Source organism: Rosa chinensis, chromosome 2 (assembly GCF_002994745.2).
Source record: "Rosa chinensis cultivar Old Blush chromosome 2, RchiOBHm-V2, whole genome shotgun sequence".
Lineage (NCBI taxonomy): Eukaryota > Viridiplantae > Streptophyta > Magnoliopsida > Rosales > Rosaceae > Rosa > Rosa chinensis.
Window position 1 is genome coordinate 26,340,716 of NC_037089.1, and position 18,581 is coordinate 26,359,296.

The 18,581-nt window shown below is 38.4% G+C and overlaps 2 long non-coding RNA genes and 1 pseudogene across 2 annotated transcripts; 1 reads left to right on the plus strand and 2 right to left on the minus strand.

The window, feature by feature from the left end:
* The first annotated feature begins 318 nt into the window (after positions 1 to 318).
* LOC112184010 lies at positions 319 to 16,712 on the plus strand (annotated as a pseudogene).
* LOC112185789 lies at positions 10,375 to 11,883 on the minus strand. The gene is made up of 4 exons (XR_002930464.2): positions 11,718 to 11,883; positions 11,329 to 11,560; positions 11,031 to 11,225; positions 10,375 to 10,616 (listed from the first exon to the last, which is right to left on the minus strand). It is a non-coding gene; the product is annotated as an uncharacterized LOC112185789 (long non-coding RNA).
* LOC112185796 lies at positions 11,896 to 13,236 on the minus strand. Its single transcript, XR_002930471.2, has 3 exons — positions 13,069 to 13,236; positions 12,850 to 12,950; positions 11,896 to 12,114 (listed from the first exon to the last, which is right to left on the minus strand). It is a non-coding gene; the product is annotated as an uncharacterized LOC112185796 (long non-coding RNA).
* Positions 16,713 to 18,581: the final 1,869 nt, after the last annotated feature.

An 18,581-nucleotide genomic window follows, 5' to 3' on the forward strand; every position in this document is an offset into this window, starting at 1 on the left:
TGCTGTATGATGTATGGAAAACGATCTTCTCGTTGTGCTCGACGTCTTTCTATAATTGGTTTTCAAATTTGGTTAAGTTTGGAAAAATTGGGTATTTGGAGTGTTTTCGGCCACCGCCGAAATTGCTTTTCACAGCAACTATCTGGGCTTCCCTTGGTTGAATTCCGACCGACCCTTGCTTTTCACGGCGGCTATCTTGGCTAAGGAATCTGATAAATTTATGTTGATATATTTGTGCTAAGGAATCTGATAAATTTGTGCTAAGGTCTTCAACCAGGACTTGCATTTCAAGAGGACGGTCAACTATGAGGACTTGTAATGAATCACCTGCAACTCTTAGGCCAAGAATTAAACATATATCTTTGGCAGTACGAGGAACATGGGGAAGAATTTGTTGACATGTTGGACGGGATGTTCTCCTTTGTCCTCCTTGATACAAGAGACGACACTTTCATGGCGGCTCGAGATGCCATTGGCATTACCCCACAAAAGTTTTAATATAAATCTTCTAAGATCAGCATACTTCTTATTATGATGTTTTTGCCCATTTGACAGTGATATAGAAGCAGGGGAACAAATGCTTCTATTTTTTCACTTGAAGAAACAAAAACACTTTAACAAACTGTATTATACACTTTATACTTGGGGATTTGGACATACTTTATAAGAAAATATATGGCTTTGTTTGATATTACTAGAAAGACTTCGTACCTGTAAGTGCTAATTAGAAAACTCTCGAGTCTGGATTCAGAAGTTTCTTTCTTTTCGTATATTCATTTGGTTAACTAATAACTTTCAAGATGCTTCTTCTTAGTTCACAGTAGCTGAATTAAAAAAAAATTCAACTTTTTATGCCTTAACTAGATGGTTCAAACTACCTGTATGTATTTACAAATTTATGTTTGCAGGAGGGCTGAGAAGTTGGTACAATCCAGAATGGTTTTTGGAGAAGATACCATCATCTCCTTATGATCCCATTGTTTTATGCGAGGCTTTTGAGAAGGTATGCATTGATGTGTGCTACTTACAATCCTACTTCTTTTCTTTTTTGTTTTGTTAACTTATCTATATCGATTAGTTGCAACCATCACGTAAGAAATCAGACTCCATTCTTGTAATTTTGTTTTGAGAACTGTGTTACTGAGACTACTTTGTAGATCATTCCTTTTGTTTACCGAAACCTTGTTGTTATATCTGGTTCTTTGTGTGGATCCTGGCAGTGAAAAGAAATCTTAAAAAGGAGAGTTTTGTTGATGCCAGTTATTTCTCTGCTAATATTAGTATTGGGAGTTAATTAGTTGGTGTGCAACTCTGCTAGTTGGGTGAGACTTGAGGAACTGACTGAGACTACTGTATAGATTATTCCTTTTGTTTACCAAAACCTTGTTATTGCTGTAGGAGAATAGAATTGTGTTTATTATTGATAATAGGAGCCCTTTATATAGGGAGTTTACAGAGTACACAAAAGGTAACAGAATCGGAATACAATTAGTATACCTAGGGTACTTTCCTATTACAACTCTAAACCCTAGTTTGTAGAGGCACACATTATGTCGATATCCTTCAACACTCCCCCTTGTGCCGCTCAAACTTGGTGATGATGCTTTGATTGTTGCCTCGTTAAAAACCTTGCCAGGTAAGAAAAACCCCGTGGGACAAAAATAACCCTGGTCGAAGGACAAAAAGAGCACAACACGTCGTCCTTCACTCTTCGAGATCGAACATGTAGACATCATGCCTCCCCCTGATGTCAATATCTCCCCCTGATTGCTACAATCATGGGAGTTCGGATAACTTTCTCAATCCGATGCTCTTTACATGTTTCTCGAAAGTGGATTTTGGTAACGACTTAGTAAATAAGTCCGCTACATTATCCTCTGATCGGATTTGGTTCATTTCAATATTTAGAAATGCTTGTCATTTCGATGGAGGGGAGGAGGAGCACGGAAGGTGGCATTTTGCCTTGTGGGGTCCGATCCCATACTTCCGTCATCTCTTTTCTCTGTAGAGATAGAACAAGCCCATATCAATCGTACCTCTCAAGTATCGAAAGATTGTCTTTATACCAATCTAAATGGTGTTGCGTTGGCGCGGGGCTATATCTAGCCAACAAGTTCATAATAATTGAGGTGTCCGGTCTTGTATTGTGCTAAGTACAATAATGCGCCTATTGTACATAAGTAAGCACTTCTGCTATTAACACGTCTTCGTCATCATCCCTGGGACGAAACGGATCCCTTTTAGGGCCAAGACTACGGAAGACCATGGTGCATCCTTGACTTTATCAAAAATGTCTATTGACACGGTATACAAGTTCTAAATCTAGATAGAACCGTGTTCTCCCAAGGTCCTTACTCTCAAACTCGGATTTCAGGTGTTCAGCGGTTTCCCTTACTTCTCAAGGGTTCCAATTATGTTTATCAACATAAACCGCGACAATTGCAAATCCGGAACTTGTCATGGAAACGCGTGGGCATAGTTCATCATATCCCTTCCCAATCAAGTAGTCATTTTAGTGAGCATTTCAATCTCGTTGCAAATGCGCTCCGTGGTCGAGAGCCACTTGACTTGGGTAAATAAAGTCCACAAGAACCTTCATTATATTCCGTATCTAGATCCCCATAGAGATACGTAGTGACCACATTCGTAAGCTGCATGTTCAGTTATTTGGAAACTACCAAACTGACAAGGTAGTGGAGTGCAATGACATCTATTACGAGAGAATATGTCTTCTCGTAGTCGATTCTAGGGCGTTGTGAGAAACCTTGCGCCATAAGGTGAGATTGCCATCTCTTTTTCTCATCACGCTATCTAACGAAGACCTATTAATGTCAATAGGTTTTATGTTAGGAGGTGTTGGCATCTCAGGCCCTAAATCATTCCTCTTCGTTAGTGAATCCAATTCAACCTGGATCGCATCTTTCCATTTAGGCCAATTTTCTCTACGTTGGCATTCTTCAACGGAGTAAGGTTCGATGTCATTGGTCTCAATAATTCTACGTCCTCATGTACACTAGTGTAGTTCGTAGAGATCTCTATATTCTTAGGAATTGGTTCTAACATTGAGGCGTCCCCCAACGATGTCTCTTGGACATAACCACAATCCAAAATATTCTCATGAGACGGATTATGAGTATCAATGATCAATGGATCAAGTTGTACCAAACTCGCTCTCTTCTTAGGGCGAGAATCCATCGAACCTATGGGTCTCCTACTCTCTCTAGCGGAACCCATGGCCTATGACGCCATTATGCCACCTTTGTGGCGTCACCATACTACCATCCATGGTAATGGTGCAGTACCCATCTTCTCTGGGTGGCACCATGTCCTCTTGTGGGGACATCGATCCTTGCAGGCATGTTTGCAGCAGGTATATGTGATCTCGTCACTTTTAGGGGATCAAGATGAGACATAGTGGGGACAGACCACGACAATTCCTGTCGTTCCTGTTGAACATTGACGTTCTAATCTCCCCCTAATGATGGGAAGACTGTCTCATCAAAGTGACAATTCGCAAATCCAGCGAAATAGAGATCGCCTGTCAAGGGTTCTACATAGCGGACTTATAGTTGGAGACTCATGTCCAACAAATATATATATATGCATTCGTTGCAATGACTCATGTTGATGCGATGTGGTGACGCAATTGGCACATGAACCGCACACTCAAATATGCATAAATACGAGATATTAAACTCGAACCCAGTCACTAGCTGTAACGCAAATAAAAGTTGAGTGGCTGCTATGAGTCGTAGACGAATTAGCATAGCTGCATGCGATATTGCATAACCCAAGCGGAAATATTGGTGCGCATTACCAATGTCTGGGCTACCATTGTAGTCGTTTAATGGTGGCTTTTCCGCCAGACCAATTGGGTGTGTACATAGGAATATGATACTTGATATCAATACCCAATGATATGCAATAGTCATCGAAAACTGTCGATGTAAACTCTCTAGCATTATCAAGTCAAATTGACTGAATGGGATGATCTGGGTAGTGAGCCCGTAGCCATATGTTATGTGCTAGGAGTGTAGTATAAGCAGCATTACGAGTGGATAATGGCACAACATCGTGTTTGCATATCAACTAATACCATAAAACATCTATATGGTCCGCAAGTTAGTTGATCAAATCCATAGAATTCCCGTAGATTCTTTGTGAGAATGGAATTATTTCCTCATCTCCTTTGCATAGGATGGTCTCAATCCTAAATAACAGGATTTACAGAACGAAATATGGGCTTTATAATCAACCAATAAAGGTTTTGGTGAAGCCATAGTGTCACAATAGACTTGAGAAGTAGATAGAGGAGTTTATGGCGTCAATGCCATGTATTTGCCGCAGGGGGTAGGCGGCACAGGCCATGTATGGCCTATCTTTGCACAATCATGGCGCCATGAGGCGCATGTGCAGCTCCTCGAACCAATTCTTGGTTCCTACTTTTCTTCGTTCTGAAAATGGATGTTCGTGTAAAGTCTTTAATACACAGATCATCATGTCAAAGCCTATATGTGTCGAAATCCCATAAGTCGTCTCTCATGACATAGTTGGATTCAATAACTCAAATAGTGGTTGCATACAACCCACTAGAGCGACACATAAGTTTCTCTAATACTCGTTTATGTTCGTAGTCATTAGAGGTGATGCAAAGGAACTCTGTCCATTCTCATAATGTGTTTCCACATGAAAACCATTGGCTCTATAAAGTTCGAATTAAGATATGTCCAAGACATTAAGTAAAAGAATTGACACTTTATTAATAGCCAATGATTACATCAAAGTTTCTTGATCAAATCTAATCCAAATAAAATGAAATGTAGACAAATTGTAGTCACTCAATCCTTTTGGTAATTCCAATCAAATATGACCAGGGAAGTAGAGAGAGATGTCGGTGGAGCGAGGCTCTCTCAAGTACCACTAATCTCAATTACTTTCCTAGACATCATATTCTAGTGAGAAAGAGTTCAAACCAAATGTCATTTATTCATTAAGGCACAATTGCCATTACATAATTCTTGGAAAATGAAAGACTATTTAATCAAAATCTGCGGCATCAACATTGTTGTTTTCCTCGCCAGATTTGAAGTCCGTAATGATGAGATTGACATCATTGTCATCTCCATCATCTCCTTCGGCTGCGAGATGAGCCTCATGCTTTCTCATATCTTTTATACACCTTGTATTATGCAGCTTTTGTTTTGTCACTCGCATTTTAGTGCTTAAACCAATGCTCTGAAGATCCATATCTATAGCATTACCTCACCCATTAATTGAGATGCACCTTGTGCATTTGGACATCCTCCATGGATCCCACGTTGGCCAATATTGCCACGTGTCTACGTATCTCGAGGTTTTCCTTCCTTTGTAGGGCGGTTTGTATGGACCCACAAGTCCATTTTGTTATCCTCTAACTTTTAGGATTCCGCGCCTTGCGCCCTTCTTTCGGTGCGTTATTATAATTCGCCTCGTGAACGCTCTTAGTTCCAACGGGCCTTTGAATTATGGTTTTTCACAAGTATGTTGTCAACTTACTCAATAAATGACATAAGTTGATGAAACCTCGTAATCCATCTAGTATTGCACACAAGCCTAGTGCTGAGACGGGGAAGGTTGAGAGGATTTCTCAATTAATTCATAGTCTGTGAGCTCTACTCCACAGAATCTCATTAGTAGTGAGGTGATTCTTGACGTTATTTATCCATCGGTGATAACAAATGTCAATTGAATCCGGTTTAGTGAAGTCGGGTTTTTGCATGTTTGCATTCGACATTCAAAGATGAAGGAGAACAAATTAGTTTCGGAGTAAAAACTTCCACGACAACTAATATAAGGTTTCCGAGCCTTAATGCTACCAAGAAACCGATTTCCAAGAATATTTAGATTTTGACCGAAACATTGATGTTTTAATATGGTCACAGTTTGATGCTTACGGACGCTCTTAGTCTGAACATTGTGAACGCTCTTAGTTCACACGAACACTCTTAGTTCATTTAATTATGAACACTCTTAGTTCATACGAACACTCTTAGTTCGTTAAGCGTGAATCCCCACAATTCCGCTTTGTTAAATACTCATAATCATTCGGCAACATATATTCCAATATTATGCAGAAAATAAAAAGGAATTTAAATACAAGAAAGCAGGAACTTTAATCGTAAAAACTTACTTGATAATTTGAAGTTTTGCTTCACAATTCTTTATACACGCGCGTGTTGATGCAGGCGTGTAGCTAAATTAGAATTGCTGGAATCTGGTCGGAAAATTGGCAGTTGGTGAGCTGCCCTTCTCCCTTCTTTTTTTCTTCTTCCTCCCCCTTCTTTTTTTTTTTTTTTTTTTTTTTTTTGGGGCCCAGCCCTTCTCTTCTCTTTTTTTTTCGGGGCCGGGTCCCTCTCCTTTTTTTTCGGTCTTCTTCTTCCTTCTTTCCTCTGTTCTTCTTCTTCTTTCTGGTCTTCCTTCTTACTTCCTTTCCTCTGTTATCTGCTGCGTCTTCTTCTTCTGGTCTGCAGCGATGGGACGTTTGCAGATGGGGGACGCGGAGGTGTAGGCTGCTGGAGTGGGCTGCTGCAGGCGGGTCGAGATCGGTCGGTGCTGCCGGCGGCTGCGAGTGTGCGAGGCAGCTGGACTGCTCGGCAGGAAAGCTGAAAAGCTGAGGCAGGGAGGCTTGGGCTGCTGCAGATCGGAGGCCGGGGCTGCTGGGCAGGGCGGAGGGCTGCTGGGCTATGCGGAGGAGGGCTGCTGCAGTGAGCTTGCTGCTGCAGTTTCGCCGGTGGTATGGGTGCAGGGAAGCAGGCGGTGTGCTGATCGGAGGAGGGCTGGGGCAGCAGTGGTGCGCGGGTTGCAAGATGCAGGGAGGCTGCGCAGGAGGCTGGGCTGCTGGTGCAGTTCGACGTGGGCACGGGGGCGCTGCTGTTAGTCGACCTCTCCTCTTTTTTTTTTGCTTTTCTCTTTTTTTTTTTTTTTTTGGGTTGGCGGCAGTGAAGAAGTTCTAGGGTTTTTTTTCTTCTGAAGTTAGGGTTAGAACTCGTGCTGATAACGTGTTGTAGGAGAATAGAATTGTGTTTATTATTGATAATAGGAGCCCTTTATATAGGGAGTTTACAGAGTACACAAAAGGTAACAGAATCGGAATACAATTAGTATACCTAGGGTACTTTCCTATTACAACTCTAAACCCTAGTTTGTAGAGGCACACATTATGTCGATATCCTTCAACAGTTATATTTGGTTCTTTTTGTGGACCCTGGCATGGAAAGGAAATCTTAAAAAGGAGAGTTTGGTTGATACCAGTTTTTTCACTGCTAATATTAGTGTTGGGAGTTATTTACTTGGTGTTTCAGCTCTGCTTGTTGGGTGTGACTTGAGGAACTTGCTTGATTGGATTGGATTGTTTTTTTTTTTTTTTGGTTGTATACGAGTGAGATTGGGGTTTGATATGTTTTACTTAAACATGTGTTTATGCTCAGTTCATAGTGTGATAGAACGGGTAATATTACATCTGCATTTGGAGGCTAATTGCCTCATTAACTCCAATTTGGTATATATGCATAGTTACTAGATGATAGCAGAACCCATGGGAGATTAATTATGTTGTTGGTAAGTTGGCTTAAAATTGAAATGAATATGCTATTTTAAGGAAGGGTCTGACTTCTCTTGAGAAACTGCTTCTGATATATATTATATTTGTTAGATTGGAAGATACATTCCTACTTTTATCATTTCCGTCTTCATATTTTATGCCTAGTATAATTATTGAAAATTTGCATAATGTACATCCTTTCTTTCTGCCTACCTTGTCTCATAATATTAGCGTAACAGTTTAACTAGTGCTTTATAGTAATGGTGTCTAATGCAAAGAATATAGATATCACTTTAGCTTTATCGATCAAAGCTATTAATGATCATCAAATATGTGCCTTGTTAAGAGAGATTTAAATTGGCCTCTGTGCCTCATTTTGCTGTCACTATTTAGCTTCATACACATCCTTACATTTTTTTTCGTTTTCCCAATATTGTAGGCTGTGTTAAAGAGACTTATGACAGATGTACCATTCGGTGTTCTTTTGTCCGGAGGATTGGACTCGTCACTCGTTGCTGCTGTGGCTTGTCACTATTTGGCTAAATCATAAGCTGCACGTCAGTGGGGGTCACAATTACATACCTTGTGCGTTGGCTTAGAGGTAACTATACTTCTCATTTTCGATAACTGAATGTGATACTTGATCAAATGCAGTGTCTTTTTATATGACCAGAATGGTGTCTTCCCGTCCTCTTCCCTTCCCCTCTATATTTTTTCCCCAACAGTGCTTAGAAAATGCTACCTACACATTATTTTCATTTTATAAACAAGAAATGTCTGTTTATAAACTTGGTAGACAACCTAAATCCTCTTTAAACAAGTATAAAAATTCAACGATGGCTAGGTTTCTTGTTATTTAGACCTAATTGCATCAAAGTGCAATAAAAAGTTGGTAAGTCGGTATGTTTAAAGGATAAGGGAAAGGTTCTTGGTGTTGGTGTTCAATAACCTTTGCAATGCAAACTTTGATTCCGGAAAGGTTTAGATGTACTTTCTTGTAGTCAATTATTATCTAAGATATTGTCTTTCTGGTACTTTTTCTCTATGTTTAAATGCTTTGCATTTTCAATCTTCAGGGTTCTCCAGATTTAAAAGCAGCAAGAGAAGTTGCTGATTATCTTGGAACTCATCATCATGAGTTTCACTTTACTGTTCAGGTAATTTATAAGGGAATTAAGAAGAATACTTTTACTAATGCTCAAGGTGGAAATTAGGTTTTTTTTTTTTTTTAAGTTTAGAATTCAGGTAATCCTTTTGCAGTTTTAATTTTACCTTATTGATATTTAAGGTTTGCTTGAAATAGGATTCGGAATAGTCATATTAATTGGTGATTGGAAATACAAATTGCGTTTACCCTAATTTTGTCGCTCCTACTTATTCTACTTCTTCCAATCTATCTCATTCTCTCAGTTTTCATCAATTTTTTTCTACATCAGTAATCCCAGGCAAAGGCCTGGATATATACTATTACAAGAAATAATTTCTATTTTTGCTTCATATCTCAGGAAGGCATAGATGCACTTGAAGAAGTTATCTACCATATTGAGACATATGACGTGACCACTGTCAGAGCCAGCACTCCAATGTTTCTTATGTCTCGTAAGATAAAATCTCTGGGAGTAAAAATGGTCCTTTCTGGTGAAGGTTCAGATGAAATCTTTGGTGGCTACTTGTATTTCCACAAGGCACCAAACAAGGAGGATTTTCACCAAGAAACATGCCAGAAGGTATTCCATATAAACTATCTCTGGATTGTTCTCCTCTCTTGTTTTTGTGCCATATGTTTATGTACTTGCAATATTACTGGATTTTATTTTACTACCGTTGATGGCTATTATGACTTCTTTTTCTTACTGAATTTTTGTGAATTTTCTTCACCTGTACGACTGTCTGAGGGCCAACAAATCGACTTCAGCTTGGGGTGTTGAGGCTCGAGTACCGTTTCTTGACAAAGACACTACTAGAATTTTGTTCATATACATCGGTTCTGGACCGATGTTAAACTAATTTTCGACCGATGTCTTAGTGGGTGTAGAGAAAAGTATAGACATCAGTATAAGCGCGTTTTCAACCGATGTCCCAGACAGCAACCAACATCGATTCTAAAAAACAAATCGATGTATAATCGTTATAATCATCATATTTTTGTATGTTAGGTATGTCTAATTCTTCATATTTTCACATTTTATGCTTAAAAAAGTATATGTCGAACAATACCTAATTGAACATTTGCATCGATTTCTATTCCAGAAGCGATGTCCAGTACACTCGTAGACATCAGTCTCCAAAAAATTTTGTTTGTTCCTGTCTATTTTTACGTGCATCTTGCCACCATATTCTCCTGAGAACGATGTATGTGCCTTTAGGCAACATCAGTTAATCTATTAAGAATGATGTTTTATGTTACTAGGAACATCGTTTTTCGTTATTTGAAACGATGTCTAGTAATTTTGTAGACATCATTTCTATTTTTCAAAACCAATGTCCTGTATTTCATGGTAAATCGGTTTACTTTATAACAGCTGATTTGTACGTTGACAATAGATAACGGTTTGGTGTTTAGATATCGATGTGCATTGCTTTTGTGTACATCGATTTTTGGGTGATATTTCGATATGTTCATAATCATTAGACATCAGTCCAGTTTTAGGTACTGATTTGTAATCTCTGAATTGACATCGTTATATACATCAGTTCATATATATATATATATATATATATATATATATATATATATATATCTCAACATCTTAACTCAAGCACATCATCCAAAAATGGGACATTCCATTAATTTTCTTTCCAAATTCATGATCCAACAGAAAACTCCAAGCCTACAAAAGCTAGCCTAGAGACATATGAATAACAAGTTACAATCAGTTTTATCAACACACATTGCCTCAAAGAAAAAAACTAGCCTTACTCCAAATCATTTTAGTAGTCAAAATTCTATACCAAAGTCTGTATATAATCAGCCACTTCAATGCACACCTCATCGCTGTTGGCTCTATGATTTCTGAGTCTTTACCGCCCACTACAACTGTATAAACCAACACAATCAAGTCACAATCATTGGGTAAACAAGTTAATATTTAATTAACCCAAAAACAAAACAAACAAACTCAAACAAACAAACAAACAAACTGCAGCACCTGAACTACAAGATGGATCTGCACAACTACAAGTCACATCCAATACTAATATAACTGGACTTTACCAAATTTAAACACACATAAATCAAGAAAAATGAATCACCCATATACCATACATGTGCATACATGCATGCACGCTTTTAGAATTCTCATGTTGCACCAAATTAAATGCACGTATTTCTTAACGCAAGCAAGCAAACCTCTATTTTAGTTACATCATTTACTTTTTAAAGAAAAAAGAGCTAATACTTTAGAAAAAAAATAAATAGATGGAAGAGACAGTACAACAGAAGATGTATTACCTGATAGAAGGCGAAGCATAGAGGCCATCAAATGTTATTTCAAATTTTCAATTAAGTCATGACTATACATGTACCTCTATACCATCACGAGTATAGTTGATGAAAGTAGGCAAAGCTCTTGATCCTGTTTGAACGTCTGCCACGATATTCAGGTTCTCGTCCCGCACTTCCACCTTTCAAATCTCCAATCCCACTCTTTGAGTAGTGTAATTTAGAATCATAAGTCAACATTTGCTGAACTGATCTAAACTCAACAAATAATATAAGAAAGCTATCCACACTTTGAACAAAACAGTACCTGCTTGCATAGGTCCTTCAAGAAACTCAGAGTATGCAAAGGGCTTTATGTCATTGAACTTAGCAATGAACGAGTGCTTTACGATATCGATGATCATTTCACAGACGAATACCACACCAGCGTTCTGCAGTACCCAAATGTTAAAACAGTTTCCCATCAAATGTTTCCTCCAGAATGTTTTGAGCTAGGATGAATATGATAAATGCATAAATGTGGAACCTCTCCACAGAATCTGGTCACAAACAAAAAATAAAATAAAATCAAAGAGGATTTAGGACCATCTGAAAAGAATATAAGACTAATCTAATTTAATTCATCGGACACAGAACCACATCGATCTAGTTTAATTAACATAGTCGCTATAAGCCAATAAAAGGAAGCAAACTCACCAAAGTATACCAGGCTATGAATGTTTTCCTTACTATATCGCTTGAACACATTGCTTTTTATCTCGGCAAAGTTATAGGACACCAGCAAAGCGAACAAGTCATTATTGTGAGCAACAATGCAGCTTGACAAAGTAATTGCCTGAACAAAGAGGATAAATGAATGAATAAGTACGTAGAGTCAAGGATCCAATGACATTGAAGGGAAAATAATAGACCAAAAATCATAAATTTCTAAAGTAAGGATATTTGAGGTAGTCACGGCTAAAGCTTGGTCGCAAGTAAATCTCCAAATCCAGAATCTCATGTTTTCTGTTGGACAACTACCAAGTCCGTCTGCTGAGTTAAATAGAGTTTGCAATACATTTCCATTAAAACTCTGACATAGTTTGTCAAATATCTGTATAGAGGGGCAAGAATCAGTAACATGTGTTAGCTAAAACACTGTAACATAGTAGTGCAATCACTACATATCAAACTGATGGACTGATATTAGACCATCCACCCATTGTCTGTTCATCATAAGTACGTGAACCATTCTAACATGTAGATATAACTGACAAAATAGCATGTATAGCATCCGTCTTACTGCAAAGTAAACAACTTCACCTTAGCATGACCTTAATTTTATTTTATTTTTTCTTTTGACAAAATAGTATTAGCCCATGCCAAGGAATTGTAAAATATGACAAAGATTAGCTCATTGACTTCAGATGACTACTTTTGAAGCACTATGAAAAACAAAATTTATATAACTAAACACTTAGACACCAGATAACTAGAACTCTTAGTTCTACAAGATATTGTACACAAAGAGCAAGATCATATTGTGTATAAAACTTCACATAATTAGTACCTAGTACTCTATCGGCCTTCCAATTGTGCAACTTATAGTTTTCACAGACAAGACACAATACCACCACAATCACTATTCCAAGATACAAGTAATCTCCACTTCTAGTTCGCAAACTGAGCTGATACATTAAACAACGAAAAAGCTAACCCAAGCATACAAAAATTGCTGAACATGATTATGGCAGTTTCAGCAGAACTTAAAGCATGAAAAACCATGTAGATATAACTGAACTCCTAATATATCAAACCTCCCATAGTTAGCAGTAGTAAAGAAGCTTACAAATCATTTTCAGATCCCTCCTCATAAACAAAAGTGCTGAAAACCGGTCCCATTGATCTTTTTGAATCATTACCAATCAAGCTACCATCTCCACCTTTGCTCTTCTAGCAATACAAAACAAACAATCCGACAAGAAAACCAAACAGAAAGTAAGTAACTACACCGCTGTACTAATACAGAGAAACATCAAAAACAACAAGGACTAGCGAGACCACTCACCACGTACAATCAAACCATCAGTCCAAGTAGGATCGATATAGCTCACTAACAATATCAATGTACTTCTGCCATGCTTGCTAAATCCTCAATCACCAAATCCCCAAGAAAAACATTTCAACCTCCAGACCGTCCAATCTCAAAAGCATAACAAAATCAACAGTACGTTCAAACTCAAGGTGACCATACAAATCATAGAATAAAGCAATTAAAACCAAAATTGCATAGCTCACAATTTCAATTGGTACAAAGATTGGAAGGAAGCAAGAGAGAACATACCCAAGCTGGAGGTAAAACAAACCATAAGGGAAAAATCTAATTAACCAATAACTTTTTCAAGAGAAAAGATCAAAATAGCTGGTTGCTAGGACATAGAATCCAGCAATAAGAGGAAGATTCCCAAGTTCATATTTTCTATATACTAATATCTAATACTAGAGTATATGAACATGTAATTATTTAAAATTATTTCGATCCTTCATGAGATTAGAAATTCAGAATACATAGTACTATATATTATGCCTACGTTCATCTGGGTTTTTAAATTCAGAATGCATGTATGTAAATGTAATAGAAACCTTGGCCCCAACATCCCCCAGGAATAATATCACTCCTTGATTTTGCTTGGTTGGCAGGGAAAGTACTTCCAGAAAAATATAATCAGCTGGGGCTCAGCTTTAATGAAAACCTGCTAACTCCATTGCAATAGAGAAGTTAAGAAATTCATTGCTAAGTTGCTAACTCTCCCAGTGATCTTTAAGCTGTCAAGCACTCAGCCTTGCATGGCTTGCAGAGGCTATGTAGATCATGAAGCCTTATCTCAAAATTAAACCTCCAAACATCCAAAATAGATAAAACCCAGATGCAAGCAATGACCATTTGACTTGAAAACAGACAATCCCACAGTTTATCTTGGTTATTACCTTCACTCACTACCCAAAACCTAATTAAGTAAAATTCCATCAATTTTCTTCAACAATATTCTGAATAAACCAACAAAACGACATCAAAATCGCACCTTGATGAGGATTGTGTTGCCCCTAAAGAGCTGGAGCTTCTCCATGGTCTCAGGGTGGAGTGCGACGACAGAGTTGACATCATTGATGGCCTCATCGACGACAAGGCGATTCGCTGCCTTCTTCCGCTCGAGAATCGCAGAGCTGAAATCCCTCTTAGTCCCCTTATTGCAACAATTTTCAAAGCAATCGCATCAGAAATCAAAATCCCTAAAAATTTCAGAAAATCAAAAAAGTTAGCTTAAAATCGAAAAGAAGAGGAATTGGATCTGAGGGATTACGGGTCGGACGATTTAGCTTTATCGGTCATGGTGGAAGAAGAGCAGGAAACTGACTCACCCAACTCATTCTCCTTATATGTAAGGTCGGGCTCTAGCCCACAAATCCATAGAATAAAAACAACTAGAAGAAAACATTCAAGAGCGAAAAAGAAAAAGGGGGCTGGGTTTAGAAATTCATACACCGATCTGGAGAGAGAAGCTGAGATGAGATGAGATGAGAAGCTAATTGATCTCGGTCAGAGGTGAAGAAAGGTCGAGAAGGAGCTCGGGTTTCTTCGACATTGTCAGGATCTATGTTTCTTCGACTCTCTTGGCGTTTCAGACTCCGCCGGAAATGGAGGAGGAAGGATTGTGATGGTGAGGAAGAGCTCGAGTTTGGGAGCCAGCTCAACTGAGCTCGAGGGTTTCGATCTATTTCACATTTGGGGTCGGGCGCAATTTTTTTCTAAGTGTGAAAGTTTTGAGTTTTAGTACCTACTTCTTCATTTTACTTAAAAGACTTAGCGCGTTTTGCAAAAATAGGTTCCCGCAAATTTTCAAACAAAACTTTTAACACCGGTCATTTTAAGACCCGATGTTAATTATATACATTTAAATCGGTATTTTCTTAAAACGATGTTAGATTACGTTTTTACATCGTGTGCAAGTCTGACCGATTTAAAACATGCGATGTCTATGAACAGATTTCTAGTAGTGAGAATTCATCAAGACTGCTATGGACATTGATCCAGAATGGAAAATGGTATGGCAATCATTGAAATTTTTTTTCCCCCTCCAATTTTATACACAGTTCATGTATTGTAGTGATTTGAAGCCTACTGACATTTGGCATAGTGGTGGCTCATTGTAAGACTGTTGGGATAGGAATATCTTGTTATGACTATGAAAATCTAGTACATGTGGACATTTTCCTTATTATTAAAGGATATAGATATACAACTAATTTCTCCCCATTCCCTCACGGAAGTTATTTTTCTTATCCATCATGACATTTTCATGTGTGTGATGAATTCTGTCATTTATGAATCCATTTTATGTTGAGTTGTAGGTGTCATACATATCCTGATATGCCTAATCTAATGGATGGTCTATGGTATGCTTAGTCTTATTAGATTGTATGCTCACTGCTGTAATGACATTATTGGGATTGCCTTGTTTTCGTGCCAAATTTAATAAAAATTGAAAGTTACTATGAAACTCATACATCTGAATACTTTCATTTGTAACTGTAGATCAGGCCTGATCTTGGGAGAATTGAGAAGTGGGTCTTGTGCAAAGCATTTGATGATGATCAAAAGCCACATTTACCAAAGGTTGCTACTTTTTTACTTTTGCCCAACCATTATGCTAATCTAGTCATACAGGGTTATAGTTTTGCATATTCTTTTATTTTTTCTTGGAAGATTTTCACATTCTCGGATACTTGTGCAAATATATTCATGCAAGAATTAATATATTTTCAACTTTTCCACTCTCTTTTTGGGTTATGGCACATCTTGTACAGGCAGAAAGAGCAGTTTAGTGATGGTGTCGGTTACAGCTGGATTGACGGCTTGAAAGATCATGCCAACAAACAAGTTCGACGCATTTTTTTTACTTGCATTTACATTCTGGACAGAAATGTTCTCTTTCCAACTAGGTCATATATAATGTTGCCATGCTCCGAACCAGGACCTGTGGTTAAATTGATTCTAGTTGAACTGTGTGGTCCAGATTTAGAGCTCTGCAACATAACATCTCAAAGTTAGCATGATAAAATTACCCATTTTATGAATTTATTTCATGTTCACTATTTCAAGTTAGAGGTGCACTTTCTTAAAAACTCAACTAAGCAGACACTAGAGATGCTTGCTTCTTCCCTTTTTTTTTTTTTTTTTTTTGAAATAATGCTTGCTTCTTCCTTAGCTACATAGAATTATAATTCTTCTTTTTTTTTCCCCCCTAACTGGACAGGTAACAGATTCGATGCTGATGAACGCAAGCTTTGTCTACCCTGAAAACACTCCAACTACAAAAGAAGGATACTACTATAGGACTATCTTTGAGAAATATTTTCCAAAGGTGAGCCACCATCTTTCCTCTCATCTCTTACAATGACAGTTGACTGAATTGCATCATTGTTTGTTTACCTGAGTCTGTTCAATTTGCTATTTATTGACAGAATGCTGCGAGATCGACAGCTCCCGGTGGTCCAAGAACCCGGATCCATCTGGTCGTGCTGCACTTGGTATACATGCAGGATGCAGCTGCGTATGAGGAATCCAAAGATGTGAAGACTGGAAGTCTTGTGAGTGACTCTCCACAGAAACTTGTAAAAGGGGTTGCAGAGAAAGTGGTTGTAGTAGTTTGAGTGGGATGAAAAAGGTACTGAATGTTACAAACGCTTTTCTTCTGTCGAAATTTTGTTGACCATGTTCTTTTGGGTTAATGAAACAATGTCAGATGAGATTGATATTTATTCTGATTCTATGGCAGATGAGACCAGAAGGCCTTGTAGGAATCCGTCACTACTGTTAGCAATTTATATAACTAGGAAGGCCTTGCTATCTTCTCTTTGATGAGACCAGACTAGTTGATGCTTATATTTTCATTCTGTAATTTTCTTTGACCACAACAGGATTATGTTATCGGTTCAACATGTATACAATTTAGATAGGTTTCTACTTTTATGATGTTTCTTCAATCCTTCATCTATAGAATGCGGTTCTGATTTTCCATTATTTTCTTAGATTACCATTCTTCCTGTGTTGACAATAGAAATTCAATAGTAAACTAGAGCAGAATCTAGATTCAGTTTCTTTGTTGTCTGAACCGAGGTACATGTTATTATTGAGACATGAGACTGAAAGAGTGTGGTTTTTTTGAGAAATGGACGTCAATTTTATTGAAAAGATCAATTACATTTGCTATTTCAAATGTATTTTACATTCTCATTCCCCTGATACACAACTGAATTCAAAAGCAAAACAAAAGATTTGGCAGAGGACATGAACAGCTTCTTTCCCATTGCACTTGAGCCTTGAAATTCTATGTCAACTCCTCCGCAGACGTTTCCTACTACCCTCCGACCAGCATTTGACATGGACTATAGGACCCAACTGTGATCGATCCATCTCAGGCGCTAGCCCCTGAGGCGCATTCAAGTAAACAGCACCTTTATACATCCACTCCTCTGTCTCATGACTATAAAACTCAACAAAAGCATCTCTGCACAAGGCACATTTACTTTGATCCTCGTCCGCAGGAACAACCATTTCTTAATCACTAGTCTTCCTTTTCTTTTCCGCTACACCAGAAAGTAATGCCTCAGCCTCAGCCTCAGCCTTTGCATCAGTAACGAGCCACATGCTTGTAGTTGCATAAAAGTTACGAATGGGCTTCTGCTTGCGGGTTTTGGACATACGGTTCTTCTTGACATGCCAATCCATATGGCTGCTATGCTGTTCTTCACACTTGAACCGGAGGCCACAGCTTTTTCATTGCTTTGGCAGACCACCCTCATTCAAGCCGATTACCACTGATTCGCGACACAGATTTAGATCAAGGCGGAGAACTCACATCCTACCACAGCATAGTTCTCCTCTTTTCGTACCGGGTTATTTCAACGAAATGACTCCTTGCACCAGGAGAGAATCAATTAAACCAGGAACTACTACTGGAACATCAGCAGCAGCATTTTGAATAGGCAATCCACCTTGCTGTCGTACAAGAGGTACATAATTTAGTGAACTAGCACCCTCCTGTCCTCCTCTGCTTTGGTTTTTCAATGAGATCACACCTTGTGCCGTTAGAGACCCAAGCAAACTAGAGACTAGCGGACCAGCATTTTTAACCGGAGTTATGCCTTGCAGTGGTAGACGATGAGGGACACAATTTGCTAAACTAGTACCACCCTAGCTTGCCCTGGAAAATTGTACCCACCAGATGAATAAGGTGGTATAACCTCCGACCAGGAGCTTAAACACGAGGACAAAGAAGATGGTGCATTGCATGAATGCTGAAAGACACAAGAAAGAGGACTTGTGATAAATGTTGACGACATGTGTTACATTCTAAAACCTGGCAAGTGTCTGGGGAGAGATAATAGACATGTTTTTCCATAATGTTGCTTCAGTTCTGATTTTCTTTTTCAATATATGACACAGGTTGAGTCCGAGAGTCTGGTTTTCAACAACAACCAGACCATATATTAGATCCTAGTAAACATAGCTGTTATGGT